This window comes from Prenolepis imparis, unplaced genomic scaffold, assembly GCF_030444845.1.
Source record: "Prenolepis imparis isolate NDT839.2.m4 unplaced genomic scaffold, iyPreImpa1.0 SCAF_1, whole genome shotgun sequence".
In the NCBI taxonomy this organism is placed as follows: domain Eukaryota; kingdom Metazoa; phylum Arthropoda; class Insecta; order Hymenoptera; family Formicidae; genus Prenolepis; species Prenolepis imparis.
The window spans coordinates 14965118-14985080 of NW_028141159.1; the positions used below are offsets into that span (position 1 = coordinate 14965118).

Sequence of the window (19963 nt, forward strand, 5' to 3'; positions counted from 1 at the left end):
CTGTAGGGATCGCGCGTTTTAATGTGTAATTCTTCCTCGTCCGCGACTTCGTGAACTCTACGTTTAATCCTAGACGATCGCTTAATCTTAATTCTTCAGTCACTTGTCTGGTTCTTTTTTTTCTTTCTTGCAAATTACTTTAATTTCTTTTAAGTATCATATACCGCAACTTTTAGATTACTCAGCCACTTTTCCTTATCTTATTTAATTCCTTAGTAATCATTAATTCTATTATTCCGATTCAATAATGATCCAATCTTATTATCGCGTATAAGAAGTCAAGATTCACTCGTTATTTAATATGTCATGTGTACGTAATGCACCATGCGTGCACTGATGAAACGCAAAAAACTGCGATTATTAAACATGAATGAATTCATAGCGGAATAACTATTTAAAAAATGCGAAAAAAATGCCGTCGAGCGCATCGAGGGTGTCTAGTGATTGTGATCAGCGGCAGACTCGACCTCTCACGAAAGCCCGTCTGAATTTCGGATCGCGTGATACTACGGCATGACTATTGCGAGAGAACAAAGCGAAAGCTGCCAAGATAGGCCGAACGTAACTCGCGAAAAATACCGAAATGTATCGCGGTATTTTCGTGGGAGTCTGCACGAGCGTGCGGAAACGTTTGCCAGGCAAGAATTTCCGTACAGATAAGGGATGCCGCGCGATATCCGAGCGTGTGATCTCTAAAGATACTTTGCTTCTGGAGCTTCGACGAAAAATAATGTCAAAAATCTTTGAGACGCGTTTATACTCATACGATACTTTTGACGATATTATTTGATTTATAAAAGTATTATAAATACAAGTCAATATTCAAACAACTCATATGTTAAATAACACAACAGGTTCGCTTTTGATTTAATAAGTAATGTTACTTATTTTTGCATAATAAACTTTTCAGTTAAGTAATACATAATTCATCGCTTAAAATGAGATTAATAATCGATTAAATAAATAATTAAAATAAGTTAAAATAATGAAATATTAAAATAAAACTATATCAATTTAAAAATAAAAAATTGGAAGATGTTATCAAATCTTTTTTTTTTCGTATATACTGATAGATATATCAGTCTTTGGAATATGAGCAATATATTACATATAGAGATAACATATTAATCGTGTCATTAATCGATTTGTAGTTTATATTATATGCATATATATATGCAAGAATATGGATACATTATTAGTTAGTATATCGCTGAGGCTTTTTATGGCTGACTTTTTAGATAGACACACTTAGGCTATTAAAGACTATTAAAACTATATTATATAAAGAATGTAATTAGTAACTGTTTAGAATAAAAATCGATAGATAGCTGGATTTAGATCCTTCTATGCTCTTACAAAATTTATAATTAATCATTGGAGTAATAATCAGGCATATGCACAAACAAATGGGACAGATATTTCACTAATTGCCATTTTCAATAGTTATCATGTATCATTTTTCTACCGTCTCTGTCAATACAATTTAAGATAAAAGATCTCGTATATCTTTATATTTTATTTCTATAACAAATATTATTTCAATTCTTGACGATTTTATTCCCTTTAATGATCATAATATCATAAAATAAAAATTCTATAAAATCATATTCCCCGATAGTAAAAATAGTTTTGGAATATTCTATAGATATTTTTTCAAACGCAAATATCGAGATTCAATATAGCCGAAGAGCAAGTAGAAATAGACAAAAAGTTAAATCAAGTGAGATTAAAATCTAAAGGCTTAAATAGTTTAAATTATTAAACTTACATGCCTTGAAAAGCACATTTGCAAGATGTTTGCAGGCGTAAAATAAAATTTAATTACATTTTGAAACACGTTCATGCTATCGAGCATCTCTTCATGATAGGCGCGTGCAAATCTATTTCATCAGCGGGCGTTGAAGGCGGTTTTTAAATGCACGCGAGAACTATAATATCGCGACCATGAAATCAACCGCTCAATTCACTCACAGGAACGAAGTCTCCTGTTTAATAACAGCTTACCTGTAGCCGGCGACACGATCGGCGCCGTTGACGGTCGAGTTCGGCGTTATTTTAAAAATGTGAAGGCCGAAGGGTAGATTCGTAATATCGATAATTTGAATTTGTCGCGGTGGATTTTATCGTTGAATTATCGTGATCTGCCGTACACATTTTTAAAAAAATTTGTGTCCAAGTGAGTTTAAGTTTTCGCACCAAGTTCGATTCGATCCTTATCGGGGTGAACATTTTGACGAATTAGATAAATTAATTTTTTTCGTGACTTATTCGTGGAAATATCAGCTGTGTTTGACAAGTAGTACAAGTTGTACGACTCAATTAAAATCGTAACTACTGTCCTGTATTTGTAACTATTGTTTTTTTTTCTATCGTTCTATTTATAGGGGATTGCATTTTTTTCACTTTTAAAAATATTTCTCTTCTCATTTCTTTTCTCTTGAAGAATGTTTTATTCGAGTACCCATAATTACGACTGTTTATCTTTTAACGTACTCTCTATTATCAATATGAATCGATTATAAGCCTATATTTATATTTACATACGCTTTTACATACGCGTTTATGCAACGATCGATTATTTCATCGATTTGCGACGTCGTGTCGTCACAAGGTTTCGTTGATATTTTACGCAAGCATGATTACACTATTTTTGGCTTGTCTTTGCGTATAGCGGCTATACATAACCGTTTATTTAAAGCTCAAGTCATCAATTATTCGAAATGTCACTCTCCGTCCATTCGTCATTCATTTATTGTGAACGTTGACATTCTGACGCTTCGTTGCTTTGATGAATTCTGCATTTAAATTGCACAAAAACATCCGCAAGCTTTTCTGCGCTGTATTATGTAATTATGCAATTAAAAATTATTATTGCTTTCGTAATTCACTCAGAGCTTGAATAATTAATGTTATTTAAATACAAGTTATTTAAATAAATGCATATTTTTCTTCTCATTTTCAAATTACATTGATCGTTCTCCATATATATAATATCAATTTGTAATAGCGATATTACTGTCGATCTCTTTACGCGATACCGATGTAAATTGCTGGTATACGAGCATGTGGGATTTATGCTTTCCACAGGCACGTTCTGGGGTTATCCTTCACATCGCCGGTGAAGCTAACCCAGCTGCAGTGGATGCACTTGGCTTTCGTCATCCAAGTCTCATTTCATTCACGGCACGACCGCCCTCATCCGTTCCGTCAACGATTTCTCTCTTTCTTCCTTCTGCTCGCGCCTTTCCGCTCCTCAACTCCTTACCTCTCTCTTTTGCCATCTCGACCACGCGACTCCGCATTCATCTTCTTTCAGTATGTTTGTCTTCCTTCCTCTCTCCCTTCTTCCCCCCCCCCTCTCTCTCTCTCGTTCTTTCTCCTCAGTTTTTCGAAATGTCATACGTATACAGCCGCTGGCGAAGCTTCAGTTTCATCTGTATTCTTGAACTTCATCGGCGAACTTAAAAGCAAAAAGAGAACAAAAGCCCGGCCGAGCTTTTGTATATATGTGCACAAGCGTGATTACTCATACGTGCGAACTCGCATTGAACGAAAGAAGAGGGATTTCAGTTCTTGTCCATTAAGGATAACGTAAAAATCCTTTTAATCCTTCCCCAAAGAATAAGACAGAATCGACGACAGTGGGGCGGATGCAAGACAATCTTCTTTCATTGCACATACGTCGCTATCATTTCGCCGCTGCGTATTTTTATTTATCGATGCGCACAAAGACGAAAGCACATAGAATTCTGTACTCTTGATCAGACTATGTTGATTGATATATTCTAATTCTTCTTCCTGAAAAATTTTTCATTTTTTTATATTTCTATGTATTACTTCTAAATCATCTTTTTATTTTAATTCATTTTTTCTTCAGTTGCTTTACGATTATCTTATTTTTCTGATAAAGTTCCTTATAGATAATGTATTTATGCTTTCTTGTATTTTTAAGGGACACATTTCAAAGGTCAGAATGTCGTTCATTCCCTCTTTCTCTATCTTTATCGCTAATTTATATCAATTGCATTTACACGCTGATACAGCGGTTTTGTCGAACGATCGCATTTGACACTAGACCCAATTAAAACTTTCTTGTTCAAGACGGAAGGCGGATAGTCGATTTTGTCGGTTAATGCAACCCACTTTCGTTTTGCGGAGTTACAAATTGAAAGAACCAATATCGCTGTAAAGACAAAGCTTGGAACAAGAAAGAAGCTTAATGCTCATTGCGTTTGTTATTACTGTCGATGCGCGGATAAAAAAATATCTTTTATCTTTATATTTTTCAAATCAGATATTATTTGTAATTTATTTTCTATATTTTATCGTCATAGCATAAAAATATAAAATTTAATATAGTCTTTAAGTCTCGAATTAAACTAGCTTAGATATAAAATCAATTTCGATTTTGTATTTTAACGTTATTATTGACAATAAAGCTTGCGAGTAGAATTTTATCCGATTTCTTAGGTTGGAAAATTAATTTTCTAGCCACAACAAGATTTCCGTATTTTTTAAAATAAAATGATAAAAAATTCGAAAAATTAAACGGTCCATGATGCGCGTTCTGGGTTAGGAAAGAAAATCACTGACGCTTGAATAATGCAACTGCTTACAATGCATTCGTATTAATCTTGTATATACAAAAGCCCGTGTACAAAATAGTCCCGATGATTAGCTCCGCAAATAATGATACACTCGCTATGTGCGGAATGTACGGGGAGAGAAAATAAAAGCGAATGAACGCGAGGGACGACAAATTGCCCGGTTAAGTTAGTTGGCTAATTTTCTCGACGAAACAACGCAAACATTCATTATTTAAACCCGCGTCGAGCTTAAATAGTTCAAATACCGCGGCGGTGGACATTGGTTCGTCGGGTAGTCTGATGCTGGTTAAGTCGGTCGTAGGTCGAGGGGGTCGAGGGGTAGTTTGGGTGCGGGATGGTCACACGGGAGGTGGGGTAAACCGACACGTGGTATGCCAACACGAAATCCTGGTTTCTCGAACCCGGATGCTGAGGGGTTATGCGCACGGTGACCCATGGGACGAGAGCTCGCGGCTAGCTGGCTGGCTGGCTTCGTAGTAGTAGTAGAAAGTCCTTGGTATGCCACATGAACACCCTGAATATTGGTTACGTACGTGCCTTACCTACCGCAACCAGCCGGATATGTTACTTCCGGGTGCGCGCCGATTTCATTGCACCACCCCCTCTCTGAAATACGACAAACCCTCTCCCTCCTTCTTCCTTCTGGTTATCAATCGTCTTCGATTTCTAACGGAGACATTTCTGTTATATACTGGATCAGTCGACTTGTGTGTGTGTCGACGATGTAGAGTGGTGACAGAAAACTGATATGTAATTATCTTTCTTCGCAAATTGAATAATAAAAGATTAAGCTATCTCTTCGCTAGAGAAGTTATTGAATTTGAGGGCACTATTATCGAATAAGTGTCTAGCTGTCAGTGTAAATTTAACATGTAATCTGAACAAATTTAAAATAAATTTAAATACGTGTAGATGTTAAAAAAAGATATTTCTTTTTTTCTTGACTTTTAATAAAATGTATTTAGTTGTAATATTTTAAAACAAAAATCTATTTATCGATCTACCAGCAAGTAGAAGCATAATAATTCATAACATAATAATTTCTTCATCTTTTGAATATGATAAGTTTTTGGAAATAGTACACTGAGAGAATTTTCTCTTAGAATTTACCCTGAAAATCATGGTAATCATAGGACAATATGGTATGGAAAGAATTTTATAAGAATTTCTCTGTGTGATTAATATTTATCACAATAAAAATAATATCTATCACAATAAAATATAAAACATGTTTGATTAATTTTACTAAACTGCATAGTAAAATTAATCAAACATATTTTATATTTTATTGTAATAGATATTATTATTTTTATTATAATAAATATTAATCAGAGAAATTCTCATAAAATTCTTTCCATACTATATTGTCCCACGATTATCGATTTTCAGGGTAAATTCTAAGAGAAAATTTTCTCTCTGTGTATCTTTTCGAAGTAGACGATTTATATATGTGCGGGGCTTTTATTCAACCCTGAAAGATCAAAATGAAATTAAAGCATGTTTTCACACGTAACTTTTTTTTTCTAGCTCGAAGAATACGCTGCGCAGTACCACGTAAACCTGAGGGAGATTGAAAGAGAAGGAAAGAGGAACGAGTCGCCGTAACCATGTGAGTAAATTATCCAAAGAACAAACGTGTTATCGAGCTGTTATGGCTATATCAGGCACTTTTCTCTATTGCGATTCTTGCGACCAATTTTCCTTTCTCCCTTTTCGCATTTTTCACACCATTATTTTCCTTTGGCTTTTTTACCACGACATCACACATTAGTTTTTATCATATCCAGTTTGTTTTACGCGCATCGATGATAATGCCGAATTGATTGATTTCGCACCACTCCCACGCATTCACGCTTATAAATTATTTTCGCGTTTGCTCGAACGAGTATTATATATAGCGGATACATATCATTGCCCTGACAATTGTTTTGCGTGTCCTGCTTTTATATCCGATAATTTTTAGTTAATCCATAAGTTTTCATCAATATATTTCACCGTGATATCTATACAGGATGATTTTAAAACTACAGGATAATTTTATAAATTCTACCAAACAAATCTTTGCATCGTTCTTGATTAAATCTGCAATAGATTCTTTATAGAGATTTGCTTAAGGAATATTCCTCTTCTATCGTTAGCATTAAAATGGATAGCCAAGTCTTGAATTAAAAAATTCTGTCAAATGAAATATTTAAAATTAAATAAAAAATAAAATTTCTTTATTTATAGAGTTTTTGTTTATATTTTATATAATAATTTGTGTATTTGTGCTATCCAAGATTTAATTCCACTATAATCATGTTACGCAATATTATCATATTATAGTTTTATTAAGGAAAAGTTGAGATGTTCTAAATTAATTACAAGTCTCACAAAGGAAAATTAGCAGTTTCGAGTCAACCTGTAAAGCATATTACCTGACTAACATAAAAGGTGTGCTCGGATGAATTGCTCGGATGTCGGGGTGGCGCTCGTAATTTATTGCGCTTCCCTCTGATTTTCTTTGTACGTTTGCATCACGTCGGTTCCGCTGCAACAGAATAGTTTGCGGTGGCGAATGCTTATTAGATCTTTTGAAATTTTGATTTAGAGCGTAATGTTGAAGTGGCACATTTCTCACGTATATGTTACTTTCTCAAACTTACATAGCTCTTTTGCATACGTATATATGATGTTGAGGAAGCCTCTGGTGCATGATAAATGTGCGGAAGGTTATAACTATAATTTTAACGGAAGGATTTACAATGCGGTCGTTGAAAAAGTGACTATTATCACAATTGTGAATATGTGAGTTTTCTTAACGCAGAACTTCTTTAATAAGATAAAAATATCACATGCACAATAACATTCAATCTTAATTCTTTCACACTTATTTGAATATATTTCCCCTCTCTTTAGCAACAATTTTTATAAAAGCCTTTAATCACTTTTTTTTTTAAATTGCATAACGCGGGTACGAATGTATTTAAGCAAAAGAATTTTAGAACATCTTAATTTATTACAGCCTGAAATTGTATATACAATATATTGTGTTTATATAAGTATTTATTTATTCATTGAATACACATTAATTTGATTTATCTAAAAATGTACGAAAAGCGTCAAACAAGCATTTCTAGTGCTTTTCTCGATAATTTTATCGAATTGTTAAATTAATTAATTATTATCATTACATACTTTTAAAAATACAAGCTTTAAGTCGACTTTCTATTAAAGCTCAGGCTTTACTTATGTACAGCTTGAAAATTTAAAGTCGCTGAAATCCCTAATTCCTTAATTCTCATTATTAACTTCTTTTTAATCGGACACAACATCAAATTGCAAAGATATTTATTTCCAATTTATGAAGAGTCTATATTATTAAACTTTGACGCGGCGAAAATAGGGTACTTTATATGTATGTGTATCAGACTAGCCAGAAAGAAGGATGGATGAGACGCTTTGACACGAGTAGCAAGTTATAAGGTGGAGTCAGCTCTTTTCGAGAGTTTACTCGCGGAGAGAGATAAATTACTTTCTTTGCCCATCGTCCATCATACATCGTTGAATCAACGATGCGATCGCGAATTACATTTTTTCTTCTAGATGATATTTCTTCGAAAAGAATACTGACGTTCTATGAATCGCGGGAGGAACGCAATTAAAACATAAATCTCAAAAATTCAGAACGCGTATCGCGATATTCTCTCATTGTCAATTAGATACGCGTACGTGATAATTTCAAAATTGCTAGATTATAACCGAGAATGTGTGAAAGAAGTTATAATATTTGAACAAAGCTGCTAATCTCTTTCACAGAAAATGATTTGTATTTTTGTTGCGTTTATACAGAGAGTGTGATTGCATTATAAAAATTTTGCACGGATTTACGAGAATCGTCATGGAACAGCGAAATAAAATAGTGAAATATATTCAATTCGTTGAAATCTCGATATGACATTCGAAACAATGAAAGGGTTCATTTGAATTTTACGCGATTCACTTGTAAAACATGGAAAGGACCACGCACCGGTCATAGGGGCAAATGTCTTTCTGCGAATTTGGCTAATTTTTGGATATGTTGTAGTTCTCGTCATTCTGAACAAATGTCTCAATGGGCAGATTGATCTAATGAGCCGTTTCCGTGCTACAAGCCCTGAAAGGTCCAGATTTAACATGTAAAAATATAAGTTTTTCGACTGGAAATAAAGAAGGATGGATTTTTCTTCTTCAATTCTTAACTGTACTGATGATAATTATTGTTAAGAGTTGTATAAAGACAACGGATGTTATAAACTATATATATAATATCAATAAATATATATTCAACTTATACATACACATTATATGTCCACTTTTATAATTGACATACATTATAAATCCACGTAGATTGGATTGTACTACATACATCCGTTGTCTTTATACGACTCTAAACAATAATTGTCATCAATACAGTTAAGAATTGAAGAAAAAAAATCCATCCTTCCTTATTTCGAGTCGAAAAACTTATACTTTTACATGTTAAATCTGGACCTTTCAGGGCTTGTAGCACGGAAACGGCTCATTAGATCATTCTGCCCATTGAGACATTTGTTCAGAATGACGAGAACTACAACATATCCAAAAATTAGCCAAATCCGCAGAAAGACATTTTCCCCCTATGACCGGTGCGGGGTCCTTTGTCGCGCGAAAATAGAATGACGTCTTTCGTAATTCTTGTCTAGAGTATTAGAGAGGAGATATATAGCTGCACAATCAAAAATTGATTTTTTACCCAACTTGCCCTTATTCGTCAATAGACAAGTAATCGAATATCTCTGGCGAGTCACGAATTTATCGTTCGCAGAATTTATGATACGCGAGATAGCCGCGATCTTTGGAAACGAGAACATGACTTTTACAAGATTGACCTGACGGTTGCTAATCGATACATAGTACAATACATTGTACTTATACAATGTATTGTACATACATGGTATATTCGTCTTAACCACGCGATTCTTATCTACAAATCATTTTCTCCATCTGCATCTATTAACACTGCAAATATATTTGATAAGAAATGTTTCGCTAATTAAAATTCTTTTATTAAAATAAAGTTTAATCAATTTAATGACATTTTCTCGCAATTTTCTCGTGAACTTTTTACGCGCCCATTTACTTCATTTCGTTGCAAATAGCTGTTCATAATAGCTGATTCAAAGCGTTCGCGTACGCAGCTTTAGAAGTAATCGTACGATTATTTCATAATGAGCAAGTTCTTTGCATGCCAGAAAGGAAAACTGCTTTTTCATCGTGTTCTTTCTTTTTCCCATTTTATTACGCCGCCGGTTATAATGCAAAAGAATCATTTGCTTTTATCGCCGCTTGTTTCGATTCACGATGCGATTACCAGTAATCCTCCTTTTAATGGGAAACGAGATAAAAAATTAAAAGTTAACGTTTAAATTAAAAATTCTTACAGACCCAATAACCTTTCATTCTTCTTTCTCTCAAGCAATGTTTTGTAATTCAAAGATTGGCTAATCGGACTAAATCAGCTAAAGAGCAATTGCACTGTTACTTTAATTTATCAATGTTTAGAGGATAAAAGAGAAATTAAATTAGCAAATGGTTCCATTTGCGTAAGAGTTATTTCCTTGGCACTAACAGGCTTGGAGCATCTTTGTCTTTCTTCCTGTTTTCCTTGCAATTTTTAGTTTATTACTTTATAGTTTGTTTTCTTTTACTTCACGTTTTACAAGACGAAGTACACAATATTCCACTCTGTAATTACAGATTACAGGACTCATCCCCGGAGTAAATAGATTTTGTCTTTTCCTTTCTCTTTTCCTTAACTTTATTGATCGCACAATTTCATTCTCCTGTCTCAGATTATTCTCTCACCACACGTACTGTGTCGCGTCATCCGTCTCTCGTTCCGTTTGTACTTTTGATTTATATAATAGAGAATATAATTGCGGCGACTTACAATAATTAATTATAAAATTTAACTTTACGCGCGATGGTCATTATCCCCCTGCATCATCATCTTTAATATGCGAGCCTCACGTGTACTAGGCGCTACATCAGCATCTGCCCACGTACGCCGGCATGTTGACATTCCTGTCGGTTCACGTAGTACGTGAGAGCTGCGATAGTTATACATGGGATGCACCTTGGGAACGTATGCCATGAGTTCCACAATAGAGAGATATACTATTCGATTTCTCGTCTACAATCCACGTAACGTGATTTCCCGCGTACCTTGGCTTTCGACTCTTTACACGTGAAGAAGTGAATACCTCACGACAAGCTAAACATGTCTCGTATACCTTTTTGCGAACGGAGAGTGAAGATCGCGTGCCAGTTAAATGAAAAGTATGATGATTCAAAATCGCGAGAAAAGAAAAGAAGAGAGTTACGATGAATCGCAAATTATGACGAATGAAGTCGCATTTAGAACTAGAGCGAATTGCTCTCGCAATTTGTAAGTTTGTCTATTATGAAATTGCGTATCTGAAGTGAGCCTTACAAATTATGGACTTAATTCATTTCAATTCTGAACACATACACACATACACACGCATACACCTCGAATTATGCTCGTTCTCGAGAAAGTTTTTTTATGAGCGGGAGATACTATGCTCTGCGAAATTCAACGCGAATATAATAAGGATTTCACTTCGTGTCTAGCTTTCCACTTTCGACATTTTCGCGACTGCTTCTCTTTTTCTTTATTTTTTTTTTTTTTTCGCCAACAGAACATTCCTTTCATTTATCTCTTTCGCTCGATGAAACATTCTATTCGAAGTCCCGAGGCACATTAATTTTATCCAGCCGCATCGGCGTTGCATTGTAACGACGAAACAAGAAACTTGGAGCTTTCTGTACCTTTTGACAGTCGGCGCACCGCGATGCGTCCGTAATTTCGTTCGCGCTTCCCCGTCGAATCTCCATTCTTGCCGATGCTAAAGCTCGCGATAAATCCTCCACCGTTCTTCTTACAGTGTAGTAACAGGTATTTATGGGCGTTACGGGATTAGAGCGCGTTTCTCTCGTTGCGTTTCTCTCGCCCGCGATAAGAACCCTCCCCCTTCCGGACCCATCACATCGCGGGAACGCAGTAAATTCTTTGTGCTTTCATCTCACGATTCGAATTTCGCCAAGAAACTCTACCCGGAGGGATCATCCCTCGTCCGTGAGTTTGCATCGGATGAATGTGCTCGCTCGCGAGCTGCAATATCCTCATCTGCTTAGGTGACGGCACGGAGATAAGCCGATGTTTCCAGTTCCCCGTGTCTTAAAGGAACCTTCTCGCGCCAAGGAAGTTATGAAATAGTTCGAGAACCACAGATGGAAGCATCATCTCCTATATAGAGTGTCTCGGGTCAAACGTGCTTATTTTAAAGCTTTATTACTGAGAGGTCTAGCATCGAAGATTGAATAAATCTGCATGAAAAATTATGTATGCTATTCAAATTTTTCCGAGCGACAAAATTGAAAAAAATACACGTTCAGTCTCTGATATACTCTATATAGTATACTCGATCTTTCTCGCATTTTTCGAATCGTCTGCGCGATCGTCTGGCTCGTGTTATTCTTTTCTACTCGCCGAACGAATCATGTCATTTTTGTATGTTTTCGATCCATACAAGAATTATAACAGTAAAGATAGTATAAAAATAAAGATATTATAATATTTAAAAATAATATAAGAATTGTAGCAATGAAGATGTAGAAAGTGATCTTAATCAGAATTTTACGAAATTTTTTTTTCAAATGCATTTTTCTCGATCAATTTAGAATCGATTTTTTTCAAAATATTTTTTTGAGTTTGCGTTGCGATTTATTTACTTGAAGAAAAGTAAAATTTTCTCTAGTTCAAATCCATATTTCTCAATGCCAGAATTTTGTGAGCAGAATGATAATAAATACAGACTTAGATATATAACAAAAAACAGTTGTGACAACGAAAAATGTGCAAGATATTTTGCGAAGATACTCTGCTATCCGTTGTTGTTGAGGATTTTTAGATTTAATGTATAGATGGCTATTAAAGGAAATTTAGGTCGAGATTAATGCCGTCCTCTCTTTAATGTTGCAACGCAAAAACTCGATTTTTTTGCGCGCAAAGCATAACATTGGGATTATCACGACACGAGCAGAAATTTCACCGCGTTGTGTCCGTTATTTTCGTGTATTTTTCATATCAAATTCTCACGTGTATCTTTTATCTTTATTTACATTCTATTAAACAAATCATTTAAAAGTTTTGTATATAAATATATTATAACTTTAAAATATAAAATATTCATATTTTATTTTAACATGTGTCACATATTACATTTTTCAACCTTTAATATTATATCACAAATGAGAGATATATTTTATAGTAAAATATTTTTATAGTATATTTATATATAGCAAAATTGGTGTTATACATATATTTATTAAAAATACGTGGCTCTCTTCGTTGTTTGCATTCTTGCTTATCACATATACATTAACATTTTTTATAGTTTTTTATTTCTCGAACACGACACATGGATCTGTCGTGTTTTTCATATATTTGTCATGTTTTTCGACATTGTGTGTGTGTGTGTGTGTGTGTGTCAAAACTGCAAATCTCGCGAATGCCACGCGACACTCGCTGAAAAGGATTTGCCGTCTGTCTCATTACATCCCGCAGCTTCAGCTTTTCTTGCTTTCACCGCTCGTTCTTCTCTGCTTACCGCGCATATCGCATTCTGTACGCTTCTTTCTCGTAGGAAAAAGCACCGTGATATTATACGACACAGAGAATACCGGTAAATCTTATCTGTCATGTGTTTTTTATTCCGCATTCTCTGAAGATCCGCGAAATTATTTCGGCACCGTCATTCGTATTGATTAATATTTAACCGCGTTTCCTTCAAAATATTGAATTCGTAATCGATAAGTAAAATGCTTTTCATGAATCTTCGCGCATTTACATCTCAAAGAATACAATTCTCTAATTTTCTAATAAAAAGATACTGAATTGTATTAGGACAAGAGATGATTGATCTTGAAATTTTGAGTTCTCGAAACATTTTGATAAAATAGGCGGTTTGTCTAACGCATTTTATGAAAAGGGATGTATGATTAGTTATTTATATATTATATAAAAATAATACATGTCTTTTTTTTATATAATTATGTTCATTCATTTTAACGTCATTAATATCCGTGTACATTTAGGAGATGTTTTAATCTCTTGACATTACGGCTTGTAACTCGCGTAAATAGACTCTCGAGAAATTCGAGCAGCCACGAAAATTAATCTTCGCCGCGTCGCGCATCCGCTGTTAGGATGTAACGCGATAATCTCTTCACACGTTCTCGGATTTGTAGGGTTAAGTCCAGGTTCTCATTTTCCATGCCTTTGAATAATGAAAGGGTGTACTTGAGATATATCTCGCTAAGCTTAACTGACCATTTATGCAATTTTTCTTAAAAGAATTAATAAATAAAAATTAATATAATCGTTCGGATATGTATTATTCATTAAATTTTTTTATTATATTATAAGATTAATTTTTGTTGATTTTTTTTTCATTGTATTATAGTCAATTTAAACTTTCGCGCTCTAACAATAAGATAATTTCGTTAAATGACTCGATATTTAAAAATTCTATTTTTGTAGTTCAAAATTATCGATATTATTAAACGTATTATTATTTTTTATCTTTTGTATAATTGTACATATATATACATGCATAAAAATCAAATTTATAAAAATCAAATAAAGATATTGCGATTATTTTTTCTTTCAGTATAGAGCAAGTATGTTTAAATTTATTGTAATTAGTACGTTAAGCTCTATATCTTAATTCTATAATCACGTAATCATTTAATACGTCTTATAACGTCTTATAATTCCAAATACGAAAAATAGATGCTTCTCTTTTTAGCATGTGCATAAGAAAATAACACAAATAAACATTGTTACTTTCACTTAAGTAAATAATTTTATTGGTTATATATAATCATATAATAATTATATAATAATTATATAAAATCATTTGCTAATTTTGCATAAAGCTAATATTTCCGAAAGTCTATTTATTAAATACAATATTGTGTAAAATAGATTACTACCGCAAAAATAAAGAAACAATAAATTTTACTAATAATAAGTTGAATAAATTATATAATAAATTAAAAATAAATTAAAATACCTTATGATTGCTTTGCCGTTGTTCAATATTTTTTCTTCTTCTTCTATTGTTTATCTTTTGTTATTTCTTTATAGCACTCACATGACACTCGCGAAAACATGGTTAATTATGATCACAAGCGTATTAAGGAATAAAATACGACGGTCATGCTGTATTTTGCACGGGATTCTTGACATTAATCGCATGTGCAGTGTGCATATTATTATATAGCGATTATTATATCGAAAAATAACGCGAAAATACGATTTATTCGATATTCAAAAAATGCGCTAGTAAATTCACGTTATTCAATAATACTGCTTTGTTAGAGAATACTTCATTTCAGAACAATTACTATTTTGCATCATATAATATATAAATATCAATAAATATACGAATTAAAATCACAAAATTAGCATTTCGTAGTAGATTGCGAGAGATAATGCTATACGATACTTAGAGAACGTTATCTGCTTATTCGAGTTTCGCCGCGAAAATAACAAGACTATGTAAACACGGCATGTAAACAATAGCACGTTACACAAATGCCGAATACAGTATAATAATTAATTCGCAATCGTAATAAAATATTTAACGCACTATAAAAGAAATGAATACGAAATATTCTTTTTGGAGCTTCAAATTAATTATTAACAATTGATGTATCTTTAGCTTTTCGTTACTAAAAAATTCTTCGATTCTTACATTACGGCGATTTCAATTCGAAAGAAAGAGAACATATTATGTTTAAATATGCAAAAAATTTGAAAGGCAACCTGAAATACATTTTACTTTATAAATATATAAATACATAATATATATAATTTATAGAAATAAATTTTGCCACAGAAAACCATTTATAATTCTTGGTTTCTATCGCTTTGATTTTTGTTTCAAATAAATATATCGACCAACATATTTCGACAAATGTCTCTTAATGTATAATAACATAGATTATCACAGAAGTTAACCAACAGCACGGATTGGTAATCATTAATTGTATAATAATCATAAAGAATAATATTTTAATCTAATGATTCGAGAGTAACAAAGAGCCGTCATACATCAATCACTAATCATTAATTTGAAATACAAGAAGCAAAGTATTTTATATTTATTTATTTTATAATATGTAAGGTAAATTAATTTTACGAGAGGACTGGATAAAATTACGAAGGATGTCAAGATAAAACTTTATTGATGAACAATATATAATATATAACACCTTGCTTAATATATACAAAACGTTGACGGAATAAAAACAATCTTTTCGTCTCTCCACACGTCTGTCATTTCCCCTTTCTATTATTCGTTATAGTGAGGCGCACCTCACTCTCCACTCCACTACTCACGCATATCAAATTGTATATGAAGAACGATGCGGCTCTACTTCTTACAAATATGTAAAATTTTTTGTAGCGGCAATATGTACATGCACATACCACATATTCAACGCTCATAGCCCTCGGTATGTTTACGCGCGGTCACGTTGTTGTCATTCACTCCGAGGTAGTCGAGCGAGCAGGCAGCATCGTGAGATGTTCTCCGTATGTCGCAATATTATCTCTCGCAATATGATCGTAATAAGTACGAGGAGACACACAATCCTTCTTTACAGATAATTAGAGATTATTACTAGTTTGCGCGATTTATTATTTATTTCCGCGATTGTGACACGTAAGCATATACTACGAAAGCGATTAATGTAGTGGATAAATAGTGTGCAAAATGCTGTATAATCGTCATATTCTGCGGTATATCCTAATTAGTGCGTGAATGATCATATTTAACTGTGTTTTCGCAAGTGTGAATGCTATGAAGGAATAGTATTGGATGAAGAACAGCAGAGAAAGAAGAGAAATCGCGGGTAGGGATTAGATGATGAAGCATCCATGGGGTAAGCGATTTACATTTATTCTTAATTTATTATTTCACTTGTAATTTATATATTTTGCTGTTATTATTGTAAATTAAATGTTCATGTAATTGCGGATAACTCAAAACTCATATTAAAATATTAAGTTCTTTGAAAAAAAATGTATATATTATTACATTTAAATCAAGATATCCCCTAAATTTTATGGTACATTTCTACATACAATCGAAAAAATTTTTTGTGAATATGAAATAAATAATTGCCTTTTGACAAATATAAATAGAGATAGAAAACTGATATTAATTTTATTTTATACTGTTTTATGTTTGCATTCTCTTATATTTGAAATATATGTGATATAGAGTAATTCGATTATACAAATAAGGAGATTAATATTTTTTTCTTAATATGCATGTAAAGATAAAGTAAAGCTAGCATGCACTGTTATCTACGCTATCACTTTTATCTACGAAATAATTTTGATGATTTTGTAAATCCACTTGTTAATAATTTTATATTTTATTTATATTTTAAAACTTATATTTTTACCTTTAAAGGATGTCTAATTTTTACATCGAAATAACTTTTATTTTTGGAATATTATATGTTATAAATAGTTGTGTAATGTATAATTAAAAGATTTTAAAATACGTTCCATTAATAAATGCAAAATTAAAGATGATTGATGGAAAATTATTCGAAATATTATTAATTAATTTTAATTTTCTTTTTAAGTGTTTTTTTTCCTCATTCTTTCTCTACAGCGTGCGAGCAAATATTTATTTTGCTTTAAATAAGAAAATGTAAGAGAATATACATATATATTTAATATCAGTTGTCTATCCGCTTGCAATTGCCAAGGTCTGTGTACCTTTACTCATTGATATATTTACAAAGTATTTTTGATTCATATTTTTCCGGGTATTATTTCATTTTTATCGAAACAATGAGTTGCGAATTAGCGATTTTGTTTCATATTTCACCGTGCAACCCAGGGAATGGCTATTAGAATTTCGCAAAGCGCAATATCGATACACACAATATAGTAGTACTTGATAAATTCGCGATGGTTTGCCCGGTCTTTTATCCGTGCACGTTTCGAGATACGGACAAATTCCGATTCAGCGAAAAATCTGACATAATGCCGTGGGGAGGTGATGTGCAAGCGCGCACTCGATGCACACTCGAGCGGATCTGGAGCGTCCGATACGATACGATCGATTTAAAGGAGTTGTAGGGATAGTAAGACAGGGAGGTTACATAATTCTCGACGGAGAACGACTCTTACAGGGTTGGAGAGGTAGCGAGGTAAAAGGGATATCGCTGTGACGACGTAGTTGATATTTTTCCGATTGTGTGTGTAGAGGTGGGGGGCAAACAAAGAATTCATATGCAGATTGTTTGCGGAATTTGCAACGAGTTGTGAAAATCGCAAATGGAAGACGGTTTTAGTACGAGCCAAACTCTCTCCGAGATATATTGCGTTTCGATTTAAGCACCGCGTATTATGGGACTAAATCCTCGCTTCGACGGATTTCGAATTTCATCGGATGTCATCGGATATTCCCACGTTCTTTTTTCGTGCAAATGACGTCGATCGTTTATTCACACCGTACGAACGTTTTCTTAATTGAATGTGAAGTAATTATATTATTTTGCTTACGATTTTTTGAGATTATATTATAATGCAATTTAGATTATTATACAAATTATTTACAATTTATATTTAATAATATACCTATGTAATACAAGAAATTATGTTTTTTTATAATCCTGGCATAATCTAAATATTGAGTTTGATTATAAAATTTGTCATTTATAAAATATCATTTAAAGAGTCTTTGCGAGAGGATAAATGAACAAAATAAATAAACTTTTTGCGGAGGTGGACACGCGACTATCATTTTGTCGAAATGAACGCGGAAAATGTCAAGGAACTTTTTTAAAGAACCAGATAAAGTGTGAAAAAAAGAAAACGTCCGACGAAAAATTCACTCGGATAAGGTCACTTCGACGATAGCAGGTCACTGAATTAAGACGTGTTGAATGAGGTTCTTCTCTCAGGTCGCGTCATTTCTCATTACGATATTAAGTCTGTCGGAACGTGCAACCCTTAGCATTTGACTCATCTTCTCTTATTTGTAGCGTTTCTATAGAGGTATAATTTTATTTCTCCGTGAAATTCACAAATGAATATCACGAGATGTTTTTAAGAGAGTATTCTTTTTTCGTTAAAATAACACGCGATATCATTTCTAAATTCAACATTCTCTTATTCATAACCGAAGGCAGTTAAAATTGACGAAGGAAGAGTCTTCCAATTTTTTTCGCATTTTGTCAATATTGTCATTTAATCGACCATATTTATATAAAAAAAAATTTTTAAAAACCTGATCTTAAGAAACCCTATCTTATAATGTTTTAATAATTCTTAATTTTAAGAAACCCTATCTTATAATGTGTACAAAATAAATAGTATTTTTTAATAAACGCAAATATCTCATTATATATATTAGCACGTGGATTGAACGTCACTATCTTGAATGTGTCACACAGTCGGCATCACTTTATATCAGATTATTACAAGCACTAGCGGATCCTGACGTCGATAATGGGGGGAGGAGGGGATACAAAATTATTTTATTTAATATTTTTGGTCTCATGTTTAGCTTTTATTCCAGGATCAACGATAGCTTTTTAACGTTTGTTTTTCTGTACTTATATTTTTTAAACGAATTCAGCAAAACTGTTTTTTTTTTTCGTTTGCAAGGGGGGTGATTACCCCCCCCCCCCCCCCCAAGGATCCGTTAGTGATTACAAGTAATTTACGCCGTAGTAACGAAATATTTACTTTCAGTTATTTAAATGTCGATTGAAACGTTTTAATCGTTTCAATGTAATATCGCACAGAGGCGGGAATTCGTTTACATCGGATTGTTTTTATTTCCGTTTTCAATCCTATATGGCAAAATATTATTTGCAGGATTTTGCGTAACATTTATAGCAACGTTTTCATTCAACCTGCAAGCAATTTTTTGGCATTTGCAATCAAATCCCTTATCAATAATCTGTGAAAGATTGAGTTACGTCCTATCGAGATCCAATATTTACCTAATATTTGCGATTGCGTTGGTGTAATCCTTCAATTTTTTTTGCGAAAATATGATATTTTACACGTTCCACATTTAATTTTTATACGAAAATACGTAAACGTAATGTATATATTATAAATCGATTTTATAAAAATAATCTGCTTTATAAAATATAATGGCAAAATACTGGAAATACTAGTTCGTGTATTAACTTACATAATGAAGGGGAAAGAGAGAGAGTGAATATTT

General features: G+C 33.1%; 1 protein-coding gene across 8 annotated transcripts in view; it reads left to right on the forward strand.

The window, feature by feature from the left end:
- Oamb (Octopamine receptor in mushroom bodies) overlaps positions 1 to 19963 on the forward strand; it is a 140406-nt gene that overhangs the window by 41443 nt on the left and 79000 nt on the right. For 7 of the 8 annotated variants that reach the window (XM_083055068.1, XM_083055392.1, XM_083055711.1 and 4 more), the window contains one exon: positions 6135 to 6216. The gene's annotated coding sequence lies outside the window, so the exon portion shown is untranslated. Of the gene's footprint in view, positions 1 to 6134; positions 6217 to 16598; positions 16644 to 19963 lie in introns of those variants that run through there. The other variant, XM_083055634.1, reaches the window with a different exon arrangement.